This window comes from Hippopotamus amphibius, chromosome 1, assembly GCF_030028045.1.
Source record: "Hippopotamus amphibius kiboko isolate mHipAmp2 chromosome 1, mHipAmp2.hap2, whole genome shotgun sequence".
In the NCBI taxonomy this organism is placed as follows: Eukaryota; Metazoa; Chordata; class Mammalia; order Artiodactyla; family Hippopotamidae; genus Hippopotamus; species Hippopotamus amphibius.
The window spans coordinates 151,467,561-151,473,560 of record NC_080186.1 but is presented as its reverse complement, the minus strand read 5'-3'; positions in this window follow the sequence as shown (position 1 = coordinate 151,473,560).

Sequence of the window (6,000 nt, the reverse complement as noted above, 5' to 3'; positions counted from 1 at the left end):
CCTCGCTTTACATATGTGGACGTAAGGAACAGACGGGGGAAGTGACTTTCCTAGTGAGTAAATCGAGGGACTTCCTGACTCCTAGTCCAGGGCTCTTTCCCATACCATGCTCAGTCGCCTGGTTGCACAGGCCACTTTTTAAAAGTTTTAACAGCCACATGTGGCAAGCAGCTACCATACCAAACTTCACAGAAAGTCCTACAGGACTAATGATACACATTTCTTGAGCTAGACCAGGTGCAAAGGATGATACATTTCCCTGCACCTAAACTCTTTTCTCTGCAGGGAGTAAAAATATCCCTTCTCCCACCCACGCCATCAGATGCTCCCATCTCTGCCCTCCGATACCAAATTACAAGGCCTCCCTTATTCATGTCCCCAACAGCTCAGAAACAGGCATTTGGGATAGTGGCAGGACTCAGCATCAGGGAGAGAGATTTTGCTCCTGGCTCCCTTTGTGAAGCCTACTAGTGGCTCCGCATAAGCCCCCGACTCAGCCAAAGCCTTCTGTGAAATTGAGAAATATCCCTTCCTTGAGGAACTGGAGTTTCAGATTCCTCTTTGGTATAATGTGTAATTCAACCCTGATGTTCCTGGATTATGCTATTTCCCCTATACCCGGTAGTTTCTCTCCAGAGGCCACAATAATCATAGAGCCTCTGTGAATTCATGAAACCCAGCTTGGACTGGTTCCTGCTCCTGGAGTCCTAAATGGTGGAGGGACCTTAAAGGGCTAAGGAGGCTCAAGGAGCTGGACCCACGTGAGCTGAAATCTCCAGTCAGAACACTTGGTTTGCACGCCCTGTGGGAAGATTAGCTCTGGGCTTTCCCTGCTGAAATGCTGAGAGCAGTCAGCTTCTCCCAACTTCTCTTCCCCCTTGCCTTCTTCCAGCCATGGATTTCCTGAAACTGCCTTCCCTGTTCAGGCCAAGGGATAGACATCAAGGAAGAAGAGACCCTTGGACTGAGAATCAGAAGACTTGAGTTTGAGTCCTGGCTCTGCTGTGTGGCCCTGGGCAAGTTGCTCCCCCTCTCTGGTCCTCAGCTTTCCCTTCCATAATGTAAAGGAATGAGACTAGATGATTACTAAGGGAACTTCCATTCTGATACTGTAAGGAAATCTGAAAGTTCAGAGGAAGGAGAAATCAGAGCAGTCCAAGATGGTCAGGAAATAATAACAGTAATAGGTAATACTTTCAGATGAGCATGTACCAGGCATGGCAGTAAGTGCTCTTCAATGCATTCTTTTATGCTTCCCTCATCAGAACCCTATGAGATTGATACTGCTGTTTTATAAACAAGGAAACTGAGGCTTATAGTGGTTTAAGCCAACAGCTACTAAGTGGCATAGCTGGAGTTCAAACTCAGGTAATTAATGTCTCCAGAGCTCACCTGGGGGAGATGAGACCTTTGCTGAACTTCAAAAGATAGGTGAAATTTGGATACATGGGGGAAATCTCTCACAGGCCCACTCCTCTGCTACTTAACTATCTGACCCACCCTTAATTTCCTGTCACACCTTGACATCTCTGGTCTTGTTGCTGATGTTGTGGGAATAGCACTGAGCCAGTCTCATAATAGTCAATCAATATCTATTCAGCGAATGAATGGATTTGACTCTGTGGGTTTCCTGATTCACCAATCCTGTTGAAAGCTCTCCCAATGCCATTTGAATCTAGCCCAGGACTCTGGGCAGATTTCTGGATCCCACCACAGACCTGACACATCAGACTCTCTGGGGGATAGGGCCCTAGAGATGGTACTTTAAATCACCTTTCAGGGGTGGTCTTAGTACTTAGTAGATTTTGAGAAGCCGAAGCTCCCTAAGCTGGGTCTTCCAACTCCAAAGTGAGAATTACCTGCTTGGATACAAGCAGCCAAGGAGAACTCATCATCATGAACTAGAGGGAGGTAACTAGGGTGCTAGCACTTCTCTGGGTCACCCAACCATTAATCTGTGACTTTTGCAAAAGTGCTTTGAGTTCACAAGCATCCACTAGGTGCTAGGCCCACTGCTGTTGCCGACTGTGTGACCTCAGTGGAAATTTCCTCTCTGTCTCTCACCTTCCTCACTTGTGAAAAGGGGTCAACTCTCTTTGCCCATCTGTAACCCTGGGAATCGCTGTGTGCATAGCAGAGGTGCCCATTAGGATAATTTCATAAAGAATATCATAGGTCAGGGTTTTGTCAACTTTAGCGTCCGTCAGAATCATCTGACCTATTTGGTCTTCGGTGGGGGTTTTAGATCAGTGGTTCTCAACCCGGGTAGCACAACAGAATCACCTGGGGAGCTTTGTAAAAATACAGATGCCCGGGCCCCACCCCAGAGTAATTATAGCAGAATCTCAGGGGTGCGGGTGTGGCCTGGGATTAGTGTTTAAAAAGCTCCCCAGGTGATTCAAAGTTGTGACCACTTCTCTCAAAGATCTTTTCTAACAGTTGGTTCTGATGCATGTGATCACAGGACCTCTCTGTTTCTCTTTCTTGTACCAGGGTAGGTGCCTTCTCAGTACCAAGGTCAGAGAGCACAAGGAGAACAGATCCTAGCATCTGGAGAGCTCTATCCCACTTTTGTGGGTCACAGGACATCTATGTGGTGGATGAGAAAGGAAAAATGAAAACTCAGGCCAAGTCACTACGAGGAGAGAAGGTATATATAATTCTGTCAGCATCTGAGAAATGGAATTCAGGGATGCATTTTGCAAAGTTGTGCTTTCCAAGGAAACAGACACAGCGTGGTATGTTGCAAGATTCAAAGGAAGAGGATCCAAGGACAAATGTTGCAAGCCTGTGCTTGCTAAAGGAAGTGGGTTCTTAGCCTGTCAGCCTGGAACCAAGCTTTGAGCTGACCCAGATCAAGCCCCCTGGCTGGACAGAAGGAGAAACTAAGGCCCAGGGAGGGGAAGGCGTGTGTCCAAAGTCAAGATAGCATTACAATCCAGGCTTCCAGAACACCTCATTCCTGCTGCCCTTTCCTCTATCCGTCAAGCTCTTATCACTTCTGGTTTCATTCCAGATTCCCAGCCCACCCTCTGCCCTTACACCCTCTTGGACAGCACCCAGGATCAAGGGATGGGACTAAATCTGAGAGCCCAGATCTGCATCGGCCAGATGACAGGGACGAAAGCCAGCAGGAGGCTGGGGGGAGCTGGAGAGGAAGGAACAGTGTCTGATGATGCGGCCTGACCTCAGAAAGGAAGCCTGGTCACCAGGGGGAATTTCCCCGGGTGAGGTCTCATGTCTATGCAAATATTGCACTCCAATTAACCTGGACCCCAGGATGCGAGAGGGGCAGAGGGCGAGAGGGACCCTGGGAGAGGCAGGGAATTGGGAAGGCAGGTAATAGGGCCTGAACTTCCCAGGCACCGGGCATCGTGCTAGAATCTTCGTGCGCTTAATCTCACTTTGTTGCTGAAACATCCTCCTCAGTAGGAAGGCTGGGAGCCTGAGACCCAGTGAGAGGAAGGAGCACTTGCCCATGAGAAAGCGCAGCACGTTCCGACCCCAAGGGGAGACCAGGCTTCAGGCAGAGGCCATGATGATGATGGGCCTGGTGCTGCGGCTGCTGACTAGGGTGACCGTAATGGGGGCCCGAGTCCGAGAAGTCTGGCAGTTTCATTTTAGGTTTCCATCTCACTCACCTGGGGGGTTTTATCCTGGGAACAGTGAAAAGGCATCAGGGAGGTAGTGACCCTGACTCCCTGTGGGCAAATCCCAGTGCTCAGGTTTTCCCAGGCCCAAGGGTAGGAGGTTGAGGTGGTGGTGGTGGATGGGGTGGGGGGTGGGGGGGGGTCGGGCAGGCAGCTGGTACTGTTAACCCTTTCACTACCAGCTTCTTCTAGAACATGCCAAGAAAAGTGAAGACCGGGATGGAGGCTTTTGAAGGAAAATCTCTCTCTCTCCCTCCTGTATCTTTATATTTCACTCACCTGGAGCCTCACTTCCTCCAGGAAGCCTTCCCCAGGGATTCTGCTCCATTGCAAGGCTAATCTCTCTCCCCCAGGGAGCCGGTCTTGCCTCCAAGGCAGGGCAGTTAGGCCCAAACTCTGCCTGCCAGACAGCCTGGTTGTTTCTCCTCCTATTGAAGAACAGAACGAAGAACATACACAAGGACAGGCAGGTCAGAGTTTCCTGGAGCTGTGTGCTGCACAGCAAGGCTGTGTCCAAGAAAAGCATGAGCTCACACGTGTCCTAGTGAGTGTGTGTGAAAAGCAAGCTTTGGGTACTTGTGTGAGGCCCTTCCTGTGTGGCCAGCAGTGCATCTATGAGCAGTGATGTCTGTCTTTCTGTTTGTGACCAACCGTGTTTTTGAGACCTAATCATTTTCCTCTCTCTGGTCAAGAACGTGCATTTCTGATTCTGCGTATACAGAGTGTGTGTCCCTGTGGCTGTGCCTGGCGGTGATTTGGAATTGTGTGAGTGTGTGGTAAGTAGTACTTCTGGGCTTTGAGTGGGTATCAGATGCGTGGGAAAGTGGAAAGGGAGAGTGCTGGCCCAGCACAGGCTTGGGATCTCTGTGTCATCCCCCGCCCTCCCTGCTCTCCTGTCAGGCCCTCCCATCCCCACCCATGGCTATCTCCAGGTCAAGGTCACGGCCATCTCAGTGCGGTGGCCGCTAGAGGGTTCTGGCTGCAGCTGGCAGTGCTGAAGGCGGGTGGTGGCTGGAGGAAGGGGTGGGGCCATCCCACAGAAGGAAGCATATGCTCTGCTAGCTGCTAGGACACCTGGGCCTGGGGGAAGGGCCTGTTTCCAGATGGCTCTGATTGAGGGCCTCCTCAGTCCTCACCTAGCTGAGTGGAGGGCGATGGGACGGCCTGCACCAGGGGCCTTGGCTTCTTCCTGCTGTTAAAACACTTCCTGCTGCCTCTGGGTTCCCAGGTGATGACACCTGGCTTCACCTTGGCCTCCTTTTGTTCCCCACAGCAGGGCAGGCAGTTTCCTTGGTTTCTTGCTCCCCTTTGTGTCCTTCCTCTCTCGTCTCCATCTCTGCTTCCTCCACCCTGGCTCAGGTCCTCATGCCTCCACACCTGGGGAATAACTGCAAGCCTGTCCAGTGGTCTCCCAGCCGCTGGGCTGGTCTCCTCCTCCTTGCAGGGCCCCGGAGATGGCTTTCTAAGGATGTCTCTGATCATACTACTCCCACCCCCAGTGCATTCAGGGGCTGGCCAGGGCCTGGCGGGTACAGGCCATACTCCAGCCTGGACTCTCCATGACCTTCCCAGATGGTGTCCTCAAGCTGGGTGTGGGGACTAGGGCCCCAGGAGCAACCCCACGGCCTCCTCTTCCCACCTCGGAGCCTTTGCTCACGTTGTCCCTGCCTGGGACTCTCCCCCTCCTTCAATATCCTTTACTCTTGAGAGCTCTCTACCCATCTTTTGAGAGCTCACATGCCCTCTTTCCAGTGAGTCTTTTCCAAGCCTCTCTGAGGTTAATCTGTGGCCTCTGCACTTGGTACCCCTTGCTACTGTGTGTTTGGTTGAATTTTTCTTATAATCTTTCCCCACTTAGCTCTCTGAGGGTAAGGAGCATAGTTGTAGGGACTCAGTTAACCATCAGTGGCTCTTGAGAGCCCCCTCTCTTTCTCTGCTGTGAAATGGAATCCAACCTATTTATTAACAAAGAGCTGATATTTATTGAGTCTTTGCTGTGTCCCAGACAGTGTGCTCAGAGATAGACATCCATTGCCTTATTTCATCTTCACAACAACCCTGTGAGAGAGAAACCTTGGTCATTCCCATTTTACCGACAAGGACATCAAGGCATAGAGAGGCCAGGTCACATCTACTTCTCAGTGGTTCGTTGGCATTCGAATCCAGGCAGGTCTGCCAGACTCCCTCCCTAGATCCAACTACTGAGCAGAAGGCTCAGTGACAGAACCAGAATTTCCCACTTGCTTAACTGCAGCTGTGAAGTGGGGAAGTCTACCCTGGGAAACCTGAGGTCTGAGGGGAGTGGAGAGGCCAGTGAGAGCGGTGATTTACCTCTCTGGGTTCTGAAATT